Source organism: Heliangelus exortis, chromosome 4 (genome assembly GCF_036169615.1).
Source record: "Heliangelus exortis chromosome 4, bHelExo1.hap1, whole genome shotgun sequence".
NCBI classification, from domain to species: Eukaryota; Metazoa; Chordata; class Aves; order Apodiformes; family Trochilidae; genus Heliangelus; species Heliangelus exortis.
The window spans coordinates 27,642,017-27,660,059 of record NC_092425.1 but is presented as its reverse complement, the minus strand read 5'-3'; the positions used below and the strand labels follow the sequence as shown (position 1 = coordinate 27,660,059).

Genomic DNA, 18,043 nt, shown 5'->3' with positions numbered 1-18,043 from the left:
TAGCTTTGTTTCCTGACACATGAAAGGTAAAGTAGCAAAAAACTGTAAGCTTTAGGTAAAGTTTCACTTTCCTTTCAGTCACTTAAACTGTATTTGCTCTCTCTGTATGGGAGATTGGGTTTTTTGAGCAACTTGTGGGGCTTTTTGTTTGGAAGGTTGGGGATTTCTGTAGTGCCTGGTTTGTTTTTTTTTATTTGTTTGGGGGTTTTTGTTCTTGGTTTTAGTTGTGTGTTGGTGTTTTTTTGTTGTTTTGTTTTTTTTTTTTTTCAAGAGCTTGGCTTCTATTTAGCAACAGAAGAAGAGAAATGCAAGTAGAAATGAAATAATAGCAAAACATATCAAAGCAGAAGCTGAACATTAAACACAGCTGTTAAGGTCACTGACTGAACACAATTTTTATCCGATTTAATAAAAAGCCCAAAAATCTTTACCATTTATGTATTAGATAATAACTCTTATCTTGAAGCCTCATGCACTAATCCAATGCTTTCCTGAACTCATTAGGAATTCCTGAGAAGATCAAGGTATTGTCTTATCCTACAGCTCCTACAGCCCTCGGCCAGGATAAGGATCTGGGCTTCCTGTCGCTAACCTCTTGCTTCTTCCAAGTACTGACGTAGAACACAAGATCTCCCAAACTTACAAATTTCTTCCATATTTTCCTCAAAGAAGAACTTGCATTTCTAAGCAAATTACAGATTAGTATGTACTCTGAATCATACCCATCTCCATGCAAGTAGGGAACATCAAGAGAAGACATCATTACTCAATCCTGTAGAAACAGAAGTGGCCAGATCTTCTCTCATAAAAGGATCAAAGCAAATGATGACAAGCCTGATTTTGGTATTTCTATGCAAAGGACATTAAAGAACATTTAAGAGACACAGATTCTGTGGAACAACTACCAGTAAGTCAGACAAACAATGGCAATACTGCTATAAAATTGGATCTCTAAGTAACTGAGGGCTGAAAACCTTTACTGAAAGCTTTTTAAGTGCTTAACAGAAATACAAGGAACAAAGGTGCCAACCATTAACGTAGGTTAGGGTAAATTCACAAGTCCATTCAATACAGACTGACATGCTCAAGCCTCTACTAATTTAGGCATACATCCTCTGTGCTCTGTCATACAGACCATACTGATGAAACTCTGAAACCCTGTAGAGTATGTCAGTGAAATATTTGTAACACAATATTTAAGTCAAATGAGGAGCAACATTTTTAAATCCTATATAATATATAGTCCTCCCATATAAAATTTCAAAGGGATCTTCCTCAGGTTAACAGCATTCACAAAGAAGAGACAGTGAAACACGATTAAGAAAGTTAGCAAAGCAGACCATAAAGAGAGAAGACCCACTTTCTTGCACAACATTGGTACTCCCTCCTCAACTCTGCTGTACATTTTAGCCTGAATCCTTACATCCTTTGAACCAGGGACTTTTAGTCATCATTGGTTTCGTTACTGAATTGTCTGCATCAGAAGTGAGTCTTGCTGCACTTCATATGCCATTTCTCAGCCAGAGATATTGTGGAGCAGCTAAGGAGAGCACAGGTGAGAACTTCACAATCAGTGGTGCCCTGTAGGAGCAAAGTGCCCTGTAGGAGCAAAGCGCCCTGTAGGAGCAAAGTGCCCTGTGCCAAGTGAGGCAGAACATGTTAAGCCATGCTGGGCAGAAGCACAAGGGAGGGGAACACACAGAATGTTTCCACAGAAAGCTCCCCAACTATGTAGGGGTATCAGAAGTAGCTGCACCACTTGTGCTTTATCCCCAAACTCCTGAAATCCACCTATCATTGTATCCCTGTCTTTGAAGTACTTGTTTTATGCACAGACATCCTTTGTTCCCATTCGCTGCTAGCCAAGGGATAGGTGTTTTCTGGTTCCTTAAAGACTTGTAGTTACCATTCCATTATCTACCACAGATTTAAACTGTACAGAATCTTCACTGTCACTTGCACAGTTCTTGATAAACTTCTTGGTAAAGAAGTTGCTCTTTCTTTTAAGCTAAGAAACCATGTCTAATTATCTACACCCAACACAGCAGGTTTTTAATATTGAAGACTGACAGTAGATACAAAAGCTAAGGACCCAGTGCCAAGAAATTTATTTTTTTTAAAGAATCTATTACTTGATTGCTTTTTAAAGATCTAGCACTAAATATAGAAACTACTGAGAAGTATTCAGAAAACTAGCTCAGCACTGAACAGCCTTATTTCCAATAAGGAGAAAGTACACAATTCAACCCTGAACACTTGATGATTGTCACTGGAGCATGTTTTCTATGTAAACACACAGAAATGTAGGGTGAAATAAAACTAGAGTTTTCCCAAGTATGATAAACACCAACAAGAGAACAAATTAAGAGTGAAAAATTTGTACTAACATCCTCAAATCCTCAGCCTCCAGTTTTTTGCTTTAAGATTGATCTGAGGTTCCTACCCCAATGCACTTGGTGTGTTTGCCTTCCTTGAGCAACAGAAAGATAGGAATGTTCAAGGTAAACTTATGCAGCGACAAATTTATTGAAAGAACAAAAATAATTTTGATATAAAAATCTATCAGCAGACAGTGAAGCAAGCCAGTATATTCTGTAACTAGAAATGAAAGCCAGTGACAGAGGCAAACAGGAATATGATACACTGGAGATGATCCAATGGTTGAACTTATGATCCATTCAAATTTTATTGTATACTTCTGCTAAGAGTACATTGGAAAATGCTGTAAGGAATAAAGTAATGTTATAGACTAATAAGATATGGAATGTCTTGAATATGAAAGTCCATATAGCAAATATCATAGAAACAAGTGCATATCAATATTTTTGTCCTGTCATACCAATCAACTCTCTGTTCTCAGAGGCCAAAAGGAAGTACAGTCTATCAGTTTTATTACTTGACTACAGGGAAGCAGTACATCACATTATTCTTGAAGAACAGTTTAGATGTTGAATTACTTATATATCCATATACACTTCAGCTCAGAAGCACTTTACCCACAATAATTGCCATGTCCATGATATCAATATATAGTCTACTTACTACTGATAAAATCCTTAGATGAAGAGCAGTACAGAGCATCTACATGAGAAATTGTGACTACCATTACTAATCAGCTGCATTACCCAGCTTCATCCACAAGAGGACAGAGCTCAGGGACCTGCCTGCACATTAGGAAGGAGGATTAGCACCCAAGACGTCTGACTTGCACTGAGCATATTAATTTGTTAAAAGAAAATTTGAATTATTGAACATAAAGAAATTATACGAGAGAATTAGTTCAAGTACAATTTGATGATTACTAAATGCATAAGAAGCACATCTGACTTAAGAAGCCCCTGAGCTGCAGATCACTGGGAGTACACTCCTAGACACATGGTTTCAATTCAGGTAGCCCTGCAAAGTGCAGGGAGTTGGACTCAATGATCCTTATAGGCCCTTTCCAACTTGAGATATTCTATGATTCTACATCTTGCTTGCCCTGTTCTTAACCTCTTCCTTAGACATTCACTTCTGGACATGATTTAGTTAAGCTTTCTTATTTGATTTAATACAGTACCAACACCCTTCTATTCAGATATCTGATATAGTATACTGGTAAAACACTTGGAGCTACTACAAGTAACAAAGACCTAAGCAAAAATGAAGAAAAAATAGCTGATAGTGAATTGTGAAATCGTGAAAAAGGTCTTACCACTTAGAAGCCATTTTTAACCACCGACAAGAGCTGTTAGCATATCACACTTAATATGGATCCATCAAGACATTTTCAACCCGAGTCCAACGTGTGCTTAGAGATGTGAGAGCAGACCAAGGTGTAAACAGCTACAAGTCCACTGGTACACAGCCCAATATCAGAGAAAGGTCTCCAAACACAGTACAGACCACTGAAGAATAAAGCACTGAAAAGAAATTGAGAAAAATCACAGTCAAGCCTGAGACAGTGGAAATGTCAACACCTTCCAAAAGCTTTGGAATTCTGATTTTTTTCCATTGAAAAATTAAACTATAAAAAGTGTTATATTTGTCTTCAGAATTGCTGTTCTGCTTGGAAACTGGCAATTCTTAATGGTTTTTTTCCCCTAAGAAAAAAATTTAAAGTGACACCAAAATAAAATCTAGCTTCCCACACTCAGCATATTTTACATAAACCCATTCTTTCTGTAGTTTTAGTTGTACTTTAATGATTAACAATTTATTAATAATCTATACAGATGCTCTCAAATGTAAGTCATTCTGAATCACTTTTTTCCAAGTAGTCCATTTGTGTCTCTTGTGATTTTTGCTGGGTGTTTTATTTTGGTTTCTTTTTCCTGCGTGGTTAGGCAGAAGGATGTGGTCAAAAATAGAAACAAACAATATTTCAGTTGTGTCTATCTAACAAAGACTTCACAACTTTGAGATTCCTTCACAAAAGAAATTTATATGCAAGGTACATACTTGTCACAACTTGCCTAAGCAGGAGAGTGTGTTTCTGATCTATACTGCCAAACTACTGCACTTTAGTGTTTTTAATTTTACCCTGGAGGCAGAACAACTTTTTACTGCTTTTAACAACTCAAGTCCCAACCTGCAGCCACAATCCACCTCTCCTGATCATCTACTTTGCATGGCAAATATTTTTTTTTAAAGTCACAGCCTGAAAAATCGCAGGTGCATAAAAAGACCAGTACACTCAACATGACTTTCTCACTGCTTTGATGCAACATAAATGTACTAGTTCCCTTTAGGGATGTGTGAAACTTTCAATCATCATCAATTCTTTTATGTACAGTTTGTTCTACTTCTTAATTAGTGTTTCCAAAAATACAAAAGAGAGACCCACATAGTAAGTGCAATCTAAAGGTAAAAACCACATTCTGAAGATTTTCAGACAGTTTTAAAGTGGGTCTCAGATACAATCAGAAAAATTAGGTAAGTTTTTGCAAACAGAAAGCAAGCTGATGTTCATATGTAAACTGAGAACATTCTATGCAATTGCTTGAAAAAGCAAGTCAAGCTTTTTAAAGGGCTGAGAAGTGTTTAAAGGCAGATAAACTAACTCTGAATTTTGCCTTCTATATTGCAACTCTATTAAATGTCAGTTGACTTCTGTAGTTTGTGCATTTGGCAGTATAGGGCATCAACTCAGCATCACTTCTTCCTCTTTAGACAATTAGGGCAAGCAAACACTTTCTACAAAGCAGAAATGTATGGCCATGAATAAACTACACTGTTCAGTACATCCACAGTAAACACATACAAACCAAGTCTGTGCTTCTCAGTTCTTCACCACATCACATTTAATCCCCCCTGCACCCCAACATGCGAATGGCCCAGCTGCTTAATGGAGGAATAAACTTAAGATGAAAACTAAGTTGACTGTTCAAGCTTCAGGACAAGTTACTGATTTCAGTTCAGCCAGAAGAGTGTTTGCAGAGTCTGGAGGATGGGAGGCACAGGAAAACTCATTTGAGGGATTCAAGTTTTTTAGTGGTACATACTGAGCAACAATAAAGTTCAAAATGCAGCTGCTCCCCAGAATATAAAGGACAACCAGAGTTTTATTTGAATACAACCTCAGCTACCCTACAAAAATCAATCTGATCAGATTAAGTCTGACTACAGGGGGAAAAAAAAAAAAGGGTATCAATAAAGGTAGCAGTGAGGACAAAAGTCTCCAATGGATGCGAATGAAGCTTCCAGTAATTACAGCACGCTGCTGGAAGGAAGTTCATTGGGCTTAATTTCATAACTACAACTTACAACTTGAAGTTAAAATGTAACTATACCAGATCTGAAACCAAAGGCACCACACATGAGGAGGTTCAGTGCTTGGGGTTCACACCATGAAAGATTTAGGAAAAGCTAAGAAGCTTTTCATAGAAGAACATGACAAAACTATGTAATAACGTTCAAAGCACAAGAGGTAGCCATCATAAGATTTAAACACAATTCAAAGGGCACTACTGCTACCCCAAAGTTTTCACACATAAAAACATTTCAGACCTCCTCTAACATCCTAAATTAGAAAACATGGCTAAAAATGCAGCCAACCTCAAACCTGTCCAAATAAAAGCACATGAAACTTTTATTAGGTGAACTTTTTTGGAAGGGTGTTCAAATAAAAATCATTTTCAACTTGCCATATTATACCCATAGAGTAGCTGCCATAATGTTGACTACTATGCAAGACTGAACTCAACCTTACCTTTTAAGGAGCAATTAGATGCTCCAATAAAGAACACTTTTTGCCATTGCTAAGTGTAAGAGATGTGGTAGAGAGGATCACTTCCAAAAACTTCAGGGAAGTGGATTAAAACTAATATTGCAGGAAAACAAAGCATCAGCACCTGCATTTAAGACATGTACAAAACAAATTGGAGACAGTAATTATAAAAAGGCTCTGAAGACTTAATGGGATCCGTGAAGTTACATCAACCACAGGGTGGATCATACCAGGATGCTAGTTTAGAAGAAATGCTAGTAGTTTTAATAAGCTGCTAAAAGTAGAGTTTTCCATGCTATAAGCCTTAGGAAGGCTTCAATACATTAGGTAGGTGTTTGCTTTTACAGAGGTACAATAAAGGCTAAGATCAACCATACTAGGTTTTAACACATGTTTTAAAATTACAACAAAAAAATTGCTAATAAACCAGCTTAGGGACAAATATTTACAGAATGGCATCATGGTCAGTCAAAAGTAGCTGATCTGTACCTCCAGTGCTTCATAGAGCTTGGGTAAGTCACTTGCTGTCACAAGCACTCCTAACATAACACACTATCCTTTGAGCTCTGGTCCTGTCACTGTCCCCTGCATCCCCTCTCCCAAGTGACTGCAGATGCATTAAGAGAAGAAGAAATGTATGACTTGCACCCACCATATGTGGGATGAAATGAAAAAAGAAAAAAAAAAAACCCAACAAAAACTCAAGCCAACAACAAAAAACACAACACACCTACACAACATAACTATAACCCTGGTTTAATATTCAACATATTGACCACATATGACTTTCCTCCTACAAACCAGTTCAGCAATTTTTCCACAAGAGCACTGGGAGATGTTACCAGTGAGAAATTTTCAGGGGCTGCCCAATACCTCCATTCTCCCAACCTTATGCTCAGCAATGGTGCAATGGTCTGCACAGCCAGACTGTACCCAGCTTATTGCTTGCCTTCCTCCCAAACACGTGGTACTAGTGGCTGTACCACAAATGACAAAAAAAGAGAGAGAGAAGAATAGCCAATATTAAAATCTGCCCCACTTCTTTACTGAAGAGTGGCACGTATGGTTTTAATTAAAAAAAAATTAATAACAATTTGGCTCTTTTGCTCCTTGTAGAAGTTATATTCATAATTTAACAAATATATAGCAGGAGTATTAACAGCACAAACTAAAACCAGTTACATGATTAAATGAGTGTTATTAAATGCTGTCAAGAACATGGTGGTCATTTCGCAATTTCATCATCCATCTCTTTGCTGAAACACAGCCTTTTTTCCACTCCATGATCCACACAACCAGGGAAGCTGGGTGGCTGTCCACCAAGTACTTTTGGGAAGCACAAAAGTCTAAGAGGAGAGAAGTAAAGGTCCTCAATGAAAATAGCAAATATTCTGTGGACTTGAGACAGGGAGATAACTTCAATCATTGAACACACAGATATTGCAATGGGAAGATGCACAGATCACAGGCAGGAAACTGAGGCAGGTAGTTTCTATATAACTGATGCAGAAATGAAACAACACTCATGAGACAGATCAAGATCACCTAAGGGGAATCATGGAAAAAGAAGAAAAGGATGCATGTCTGTCACACCAAAACTTTGGAATATAGCCAAACATCTGCACCTGAGAACTACATTTGTTATACTGGTCCAACACTTTTTCATTAAAATTATAAATAGGTCTTCATTTACAAACTGATAAATTTCAATTTAAAAGACTCCCATACAATCCACATTTGTAGTTGAGAAGGATTCGCAAGATAAACTTCAGAGAAGGGTTTGGGGACAAACAGGTAATAACTTGACCATGAGAGTTCAGATTTTAAAATGTATATTGGCATTCTCCTTTCCTTAATTTGCAGGAAAAGGGACTAAAAGAAAGTATATTAATCACAAATCCTGTCTATTGGGCCAGTGCCACAAAGTCTTCTTGTTCTTTAGATTTTGACTAACTTTTTTATCTTTTGGAATGTCATTTCAGAATATTAGAAATATGCCAAAACTCAAAACTGTTTTCACCAGAGCACAGTGGATATTTTCATCTTGTCATAAGACAAGTCTCTCAGATTAGCCCCGTATTAAAAATTGCCTTTACTAATGCCACTGTTCAACCCACCACCACCTTCAGAAACCAGAATGATACTAGACTTGCTCTGTTACTCCTTCCCTTGGTGTTAATCCTGTCTCTCACCTTTAACCTTGATATTTTCTCATTCTTGATTAACAGGACTGTTTCCTCAGCTCCTTATTTTGGAGCCCCATAAAGTGATCTTAGTTATTTTTTAATTCTACAGGCTGTAAGAGGGAACTAGTTATGTGAAAGTATTTCTGTGCTGCTTTTCAAAAAAGGAAAATAAAGAGATATCTGCAATCTGCAAGTGATCTGCAAAGGAACAAGAAATTATAGCTCTTCTCTGTCAGCATTAGAGGCTGTAAGAAATCCATCCACCTCAAGTGGATGTTGCTTCCACCAGGAAAACAGCTAAGACCAAGTCTGTGCTAGCACAAAATGTTAAATATGACACACAAGTATTTCAAAGGGAAGTAATGAGTAAGACTCCAGCTTAGTTAATCTTATGTAACCCAGACATTTATCATCACTTGTTCCTCTTATTTCACATGCACTAGGGAGGGGAAATGGCAGAGCATAGGCAACATCAAAAAACACCTTCCTCAGATGAACTGTTCCCTGCATCAATAAAACAAAACAATGCATCTAGAGCATTTGCAGTGGCTCCTACAAAAGGTTTTCCAGCCACTGATCTAAACATCATCATTCACCATACCTACATTGCCAAACTTCAGCAACAGGAAAAGCAAGAACTTCCATGAGTGCAGTGGAGGGCAAGAAGCCTCAAATTCTGACCTCTGCACCATGGCCGTAATAGCAAGAATGGGGAAAATGCAAGAAATGCCATACAGCTCTAGAAACTAAACTCTTTTTTTCCCTTTTTACAAAACTAATTGCAAGCACAGACTAAATTAAAAATCAGCCTTCAAGCATGAAACTGAATAATTAAATCTGAAGAACAGAATCTTATATCACACCTTTAAACTGCTTTTGGCAACTTCCTACTTTTGAAAGTATCTCAAACCAAAACCAACAATTCTTTTTTATTCAATAAGCATTTGAAGATCAACATCTGGCAGGGTTCAAGCACTTGGAACTACTGAATGAAAAATCAACAGCTTATGTACTATTTTTTCTCCCTTAGCAGACTGTTAAAGCTAAAAATATATTTTCTTCCTTAAAAGTGCCAAAACTATTAAATCACTGACCAGTTTTATTACCGTGCCTATAAAAAGAGAAAGAAAAATACATGGCAATAATATTTTTCTTTAGCTACTTATACCATTTAAGAGGAACCAACATGAACTTCATGCATGCTCAGTACCAAAGTCTATATGAATTTACATTTAACAAAATCACTCCCTTGAACAAATAAGAAGCCAGTTTCCCCAAAGGCATCCCCCCCAAGCAGCTTTAATAGAGGTTAAAATCAAGTCCTGTAATGCCAGTAGTTCTTAGTATATGCTGACCAGACAATGTTAAAGTGTTTGCAGATTTCTTATCTACTCAGCTGGAGAAAAAACATGCTTAAATGGATATATCCAAATCCAGTGCAATATCTTCTGGCCTCTGGTAATTTGATAAAAACTATACAAAAGCCAGTTGTGCTAACTGTTTTTCAAATTAAATTATCTGAATGAGGACTTTGTTGTACTTGCAGACCATCTCTATCCATTCTTTTTTCTTAAACAGCATTCAACACAGGATGCTCATAAAGTCTGTATTCAGAGAGGCCAAGACCTGAACTTGCTGTTTCACTTGAACAGAAGTCCAAACCATGCCAGTTTGCACTATCCAGCATGACAATAAGGGAGAAAAGTAGTTAGATATTTTTCTTGTTTCTAGGCACAAAACATCATAAAAGAATAATAGACCTACTGATACCCTCTCTCCTATGCACAACAAATGCATACTAGTTTTTAAATAGCCACCTGCTAAATTCAAAATCTTTTGAGGACTTGTGTCATGAACTTACAACAATTCTTGAACTTAGAATACCAGAATCACTAACTCAAGCCATGTAAAGATTTTATGCATTTCACCTATAGTCACATGCAAGAACTTTATAGACTACATAGGCTTTCATAGGAGCATGCAAGAAAAACTACTATGGAATTATAGAGGCTAATTTTTTTAAAAATGCAAGTCAAGAGAACAATTTGCACTACACCATAACATGGAATGCACCATGCAGTACCCTCTGCACATATCTGCACAAGATATGAGGTTGGGCTTCAAAGTCGATCAAAGCAGTTTCACACAATTTACAAACAGAAATTCAAATGTAATCTCTATCTACCTGATGCTGTTTATAGATTTTGAGTAACAGACCATAATACCAAAGGCTGACCACCAAATACAGTAAGGGGAGCGTTCTTAAATGTTTTTCAATTGTGTTCATTTTCCCTAGTAAAGGTCCAAAAACATACAAAGTGTATTAGGTAAAAAATGTGTAAAATGATAGGTAGAGACTTTCAGATTCCTCCCCCAAAAGCTTGTTCTATTAATTCTGTGCATGTACTCTACCTACCTTCCTGTTCCCATGCTTGCTACCCAAGCACCTGTACCAGCTACTCTATAGCTATTCACCTATTGATTTTCCATGTAACCATATGTAAATATATTTACACACAGAGAAACATATCTATCAACTCCAACTGAAGAAACACCTCTGTATGACCCACAATTTTATATGCAGCCCCTACTACTAAGTGTGTTCAAATTGGTGAGGCAGAGGTGAGGCCTGAACTGAAGGAACAGAGGGAACGGGGCAGCATCTCCATGATATCTGTGTCTTCAGGGTACAGAGAAACAAAGAGGTTTGCTGTATCTGAGTGAAGGTGTCAGGGAGATCACCCCTTACTGGCACTCATTGCCAGCTCCTCTCTAGCAGCTGAGGTGGGGTCTCCAGGAGCTCCCCGAGTCACTGTAACACCATCAGCCATCACACCACCAGCTACTACTCATCACCTCACCTCAAGGAATAAACTGGACAGTCAGAAGTCACAGTGCACAGACAGTAGCTCTTCAGCTCTTTGCATGACATCTTTTTCTGGATTATGTTACTGAGGCAGACATCTTACCATTTTTTGCTTATAGTGATCTTTTTTATCATTATCACCATTAGAGACCAGATTAGATTAGCTCAGATGATTAGCTCAGATCAAGATGATGAAAATTCTCTCAATGTCAAGATGTTCAGCTGCCACAGACATGACCTTAACAGTTCTTTCTAATATAGCACAGGAACAGACATGGTGTTGATGAGGACTATTCTAATGCAAGACAAAAAACAAATGCCCAGGAACACTTCAACCTATCTTTCAGGACAGCTACTCCACAAAGAGGATCAGTCTTTGTACAGGTCTACTATTAACCCCTTCAGGGCATGACGTTTACAAAAAAAGATGCTTTTTCATGTTACCAAGGTCGACGAGATTGCTGGTAAAATAAAGTAAATCTTTGCAGTACCAGCTTCAAATCTGAATGCCCAAGGCCTGTTTTTATCATAACATTCCCTAGTCTTATGGTATAGATATTTCCTTCACTTTTGTTTGTTTTAATGAATTACACTTCTTTTGTCTCACTTTGAATTACTTGAGCCTTATCTTTTGGACCAAATATAACAAACTATCTGTATTTGTAGTTTTAACCACTCTCCCCAGCTCTTATTTTATAAACACATCCAACATTATATTCCCTTACTCCAAACAAACAAACTTCACTGCATAGGGCTGGCAAAATTCACATAACTGCTGTCTGAAAAACAAGTAGTGACAGATCAACAGCAGCCTTCTGTGAAAGGCTAAACAAGTAGGGTTGAATACTGCAGATTGTTCTTGTAAGGATCTTCCCAGCACATTCTTGCCTCTATAAATGGTACCTGGGTTTCCTTTCCACTCTTCTCTCTTGCTTATTGACACATTGCTAAGGGTGCCTTGGAGCTCCTCAAATAGTTTCTGCACAAGTTGGGTTAACATCACTCCCAGCATGACGAAAAATCATGGTAGGCCCAAGAACTGTTGGCAACAGCAATATTTATCAAGGCTGTATTTAACCTATAGCTATAACCTTTAACCTCTTTAATTTTTTAAATTTTAATTTTTCTCATTTAATATAACTACTTCAACAGTAACATTCTTTGTTAAAAGTTGCAGCTTGTAACTGCAACACAGACAAAGCAGAGAAACCCTGAGAGGACTGAGGAAAGAAAATGGAATCCTCAGATTTACTGGCAAGGTATTTCCACTAGAGCATTAAAAAGACCTCTATAAAATCCCACTTGATCCTTCTCTGGAGTATTTCACACAAGTCTGGTCAATGCATGCTAAAAAGACTAATTCATAGGTGAAAGAAGAAAACAACAGGATTTTAGTATGATCAGGTGAACAGGAAACATCTCACCCAAACAAGAATGAGTCTAGTTTATAAGGTTTAGCAAAATTATACTATTACACTTTAGAAATACATTGAAGATAAGTGAAATAAACACTACAAAGGAAGGATTTCTTTTTAGGTTGAAAAATACTGTTGGCAACTGCCATTGCCAAATTGCTATTAATATACAACCTGAAAATTACAAATACTACAAAGTATCAGTTATTTAATTGTGAAGCAGTCTTCCAGTAGTTAGACAAAACACAAAGCTTATTTTGGTTTCATTATAATCATAATCTCATATGACTTTCTTTAAAAAGATGAAAAGACAAACCAGTCCAAACTAGGAGTTTTCACCCATTTTCTGGAAAATAGGGAGAAAGAAAATAGGTCACCACACTGACTCCAAAGCAACCAGCAGCACCACTACACTGTGCATGTCAATAGTCCCCAGTCTCCTACTACAAACTGCCCAAAAGCCAGCTCTGGAAAAGTACAGTTCACTTACACTTGTACAAATCACCTGACAAACTAGAGGCTGCATAGCAGAAAAAAGGTACATCTGTGAGGATTTCTGTGCAAGCTCCATGCAGATCAGCTCCATCTATTGTCACTAATTCCAAAAAACCAATCATGTTGCTCACCTTGACACGGGCAAGAAGAACACAGGCCACGTGAAAAAAGCTTACAGTAACAGCTTCTGGATGCTAGGCCATTGTATCTGACCAAAATATTTTAAAGAACATCAAAGTCAAATTTAAAAAAAAAAATGTTCTTCCATTTTCGCATGCAAGCATAAATTACTAGGAAAAAAAAGTAGGGATGAACGCAAAAATCCCTCAAAACTGAAGTCACATCAAAAGCAGACACCATTGTCCAACTAGCTTGAGGGGATTTATTCCTTTCCGATATCTTCCAGAGACAGCACTAGACACTTACTATCTGAGACAGTATTCTGTCATTCTTCCTGGGAAGTGTTCATGTCAGAGGGAATTAGGGATTATAATAGATTTGGGGGAGGGGAGGGAAGGAAGGACAACACAGGTCTTAGAGGAGACAGAGCTATGTGGCAGTACACAGATACTTTGAGCATTAACTGTCAAACACTGAGGATAAGTGAGCTGTTTTCATCAATAAAAAAGGCAGAAGCAACCCTAGCTGAGTCAGTCTGGCTAGCACCTATTACTGGAGTTCACTGGGATATAGAGTGAGACCGGACAAGAATAAGGATGAATCCTAAAACCTTTTAACATTGCAACTCTTCTGCTCCAGCCCATAGTCACTCCTGGAAGGATTATTACAAATAGAAAAGTCATAAGGGTTGAATGCTGTCTGGATACAAGTGTGAAGAAGTGGCACAAAGCAGTAAAGTGCAGGCAGGCTGTGCAATAGACCAGCTGCTCTCCCACTGATGATTTAAGTCACATTGCATTTCCTACAAATAAGGCAAAACAAGCAAATAACTACAGTTACAGGGTCACAAACTCTGAACCTCATTTTTCTCACACTCATGCATAACTTGTGTGCATACAGTACCTTCCTCTCATGTTGTTATTTGCACAGCACCTACAGACAAAAACTGTTGAAACTTATGGCTCGCTGAACCAGAGTGAGCATACGATATTCTCATGTTCTGTATTATGTGAGTCAACTAAAGTGCAAAGTTTGCTTACCTGCCTCTTAAGGAACTCAGACAAAAAAATAACAAAGTTGTCATTTAGTCCTTCGTCCAATAATGAAGTAGCTATCACTACACCAGATGACCAAGACAGAACACCCTGAAATATAAACTAGATATAAAATAAGCAACTCCTGATGCAGAGCACCGTGGTTTCCAAGTTGTTTTCCTTGATGCATAGCCACTGGGAGGGAGGGTAATTATAATCTTCTTAAGTTCTTAGAAGAAGTAAATACAAACAGCATGTTCTCAATTGTATTAGCAAAAACTTTTAGCATGCCAATTAGTTTTACACTCAAAATTTGAAGACAAACACAGTGGAAAAAAAAAAATCTGGGCTACTTGAGCTGTTGAGACTTAGGAGGATGGCACTGGAAAGTGTTAACACATTAAAATGAAAAGCTGAAGAGTCCTACTGTAGTCCTTACAGCCCCACAACCCTCTGCCCTCCATCCTCAAAGGTACTATGCCATTACATGAGAACCAGCTAACCCTGAGCTTATGTTCACCTAGGCCAGCCAAACAGAATCAGTTAAATATCTCAACTTTACCTTAACTAACCCCACAGGGGTATTAAACAACTTTTCTTTTGAAATGAAGTTCAGCAACAGCTTTCTACAAAAACTGCAAAGCAACATACCACTCTGCTCCAAGGAAACCATTTCCAGAGAGAAGTCATGACAGGCTTTAACCAAATCCATTTTAGAATATAAATAGGGAGCCATTCACAGCAGCAATTCACCAAGGGAAGTCAGTTGTCTAGTGACAACTGCCATCAAGTACCACTAACTATGGGCCTCTACAAACCACAGATAAAGGAAGCTTTTGACAGAGAGAATGTCACTCATCTTTAAACACTTGAATTGCTAAACTATCAACACAATTTTTACCAAAGGGTTTATTTCCTTCCTGCGATAGTGTGACAAGATAAGGATCGGTGTGTGGTTTCTCAGTGCTCGCTTCCAAGAGAGATTCTGAAGTATTGGGAGCATATCCTCAGCGTGACAGTAACAACACAGAAGCAAAGCAACTGAAACCGCCTACTGAGGAAACAACACATCGAGGAAATACTTAAGTAACTACAGTTTATTTCACTCTTTGCTCAACTTACAATCAGCAAATCACTTTCGTTATCACAGTACTCTATATGTAGTATTGCTTGTTCCTGCCCACATGGGTGTCTCTTCCCCTTCTGCCTTAATAACTTCAAAACGCTTTCTCTGGCCTGAATTTACACAAAGGTGGCTTACCATGAAGTCTAAGACTGGGAGATGTGCAGTGAACATACGAATAAAAGACAACTTGCTTTCTGCTTTAGTATACCTCTTTCCTAAGGCACATTTCAGATTTGCAGTTCTGAAGGAAGCCCAGGTTATACACTTGCTACCTCATCTCCAGACTGCCTTATTATTCCTTAAAACTGCTTGACCAAACTGCTTTGGCAATTCATACCGAATGAACGACCAGCAAAATATTTAGCGTTTGGCATTAGGTTGCTGAGTTTGGTTATTCTGTTTTTTTAATGTTTTCCCTCTGATTCCTAAGGACCTTTTATCTGGAGTTAACCTGACTGCTGGACCACCGATTTCTGGTTAAGACACAAATTAAGTTGTCCACTGAGCAGCCGAGTGTCGTTACAGTCAAAGAAAAAAAAAACACACACACCACATAACCAAAACACTAGTGAGATATATATATCTATACACGTATAGATACATATATATATGTGAAAAGGGACGGGGGAGTGTGTGAACTAATTAATTCACAACGATACTTAAAGCCACACTGGTAACGTCTACGTGAGGCTACAAAACCGAATCTTTGACGACCCAAGTCGGTCCAAACCGCACACTGAAGCGACTCCTTTAACGGGGCGCAGGACACGCACAGGGACCGCACTCCGCCGCTCGGGACTCCACACCAAGTTTCCTCCCAAGGCGAGTGAGAGCCCCAGCTGCGCGAGGGGCGAAGGGGCAGGCGGGAGGGCAGCCGAGACCCGTGCTTCCCCGCCGGAGCTCCGCCGCGCCCGCGCAGCCCCCGACACCCCCCCGGCGGCGCCAGCGGCGGGGCGGGGCCGGGAACAAAGCCCGGCTCCGTGCCACCCTTCCTACCCGCTCCGTCCCGCCATTCCCAGGCGGCCTGGCGCACTCCGGGCCCCGCCATCCCCCGCGGGGGTGGCTGCCTCGGCGGCTGCCCAGCCCCGCTCCTGCAGGGGACGACCGGAGCCAGTCGGACGGGTGCGGGCGTGGGGTGCGAGGAGCCCGACGGCAGCTGCCGCTCGCCGCTCGGCCCGCGGGGGCTGTGTGAGCACCGCGCCCACCCCGGGGGCTTCAGGGGGGCTTCGAGCGCACCGGGAGAGGAGGGCACGCACCCCAACGCACGGGCGGGGCCGCAGAGGAAGGGGCGGAAGAAGACGAAGCGCGGGCCGCGGCGGGAGCCGGGAAAGGCTCCGTCTCCTCGGAGTAAGAGAACCGGGGCCGCCGGCCCGGTGGGGAGGCACCAAGCTCACACCGACCCCACCGAGCGCTCCCCGCCTCCGCCCTGCGTCCCCCCGCCCCCGGCGGCGGGCAGGGCCGCCCAGCAGCACGCTGCCATCCCCCCCCCCCCCTCCCCACCGTCAACAAAGCGGCGGGGGCCGCAACACTGCCTCGCCCGGGCGCCCCGTTTCCGTCGGAGCGGGCACCCCCCCCACCCCACACACACAGACTCACTCAGCCACGACCGGGTCCCAGTCCCGCCGCCTCACCTATCCCGCCGGTGGAAGCGCTGCCACCCGCTGCAGCTCCAGGCGCCGTCGCCCCAGACGCGGCTGACGGTCCCCTTCAGAGCAGCGCTGGTGGGAGCCGGTGAGCGACTCGCGCGGCCGGCATCCCCCGCCGGCTTTATCCCGACGCCGCCTCTCCCCTCCGGTAACTCGACGGCCCGGCTCGTCCCTCCCGCCCCCCCCGCCGCCCCATTGGCACGCGCCGCTCCACCAGGAACCGACGCTCACTGGGGCAGGCGCGCGGCACTCACGCGGGGCCGCCCCTCCGCCCCCTCCCCGTTGGCTCCCGAGCGCCCGGCCCGCCCCTCGGCACCGCCTCCTCGGCCGCCTGAGGCACCGACCAATCACAAGGCCTCGGGGGAGGAGCCGATCCTCCGATTGGCGGCGCTCGGCAGCTTCCTGCGGCCGCGATAGGCTGAGGCAGCTGTCAATCCGAGGCAGCGCTCGGGAGCTCCGCCCCCCCCCCCCCTCCTGCCCCGGCGAGTGAGGGAGCAGGGAGTAACCCCCGCCCGGAGTTCAGTCCGCGGCGGGGAGTGAGGCGCATCCCCAGCAGCTTCAGGCGCCTGCGGGCCATGGAAGATTCCGCACCACCGGTGAGAAGGGAACCGGTGGTTGTCGATGAAAACGGTTAACAAGGCCGGCATCGCCCAGGGAATAAAATGGCCTCCGGACACGCAGCGGTGCAGCTGGGAAGGGTACGGAAGGTTCCTCGCTAAGGAAGCCATGAGGCCCTCCAGGGTGCCGCTGCCCCGAGGACTCTCGTCCCTCAGAGCCCGCTTCGCCCCCGCGGGATTGGCCGGCAAATGACGCCCTTCCCCCAGAGGAATAAGGGCACATTCTTGTGTCTGGGCCAGCCTCACCAATGCTTAGATGCCGCCTTTGGGCCAGAAATTATTGGCATTTTCTACCAACGCGAGCCTCCGGGCTTCTCCGCAGAAGCAGCC

The 18,043-nt window shown here is 41.5% G+C and overlaps 1 protein-coding gene across 3 annotated transcripts in view; it reads right to left on the bottom strand.

The window, feature by feature from the left end:
* The window catches only part of FRYL (FRY like transcription coactivator), a 152,005-nt gene extending 134,737 nt beyond the window's left edge, over positions 1-17,268 (bottom strand). Inside the window, exons 1-2 of one of the 3 annotated variants that reach the window (XM_071743601.1) lie at positions 17,082-17,268; positions 3,695-3,902 (exon numbers count right to left, since the gene is read on the bottom strand). The gene's annotated coding sequence lies outside the window, so the exon portion shown is untranslated. Of the gene's footprint in view, positions 1-3,694; positions 3,903-17,081 lie in introns of those variants that run through there. The other 2 variants (XM_071743600.1, XM_071743599.1) reach the window with 2 other exon arrangements.
* Between the last annotated feature and the right edge of the window lie 775 nt (positions 17,269-18,043).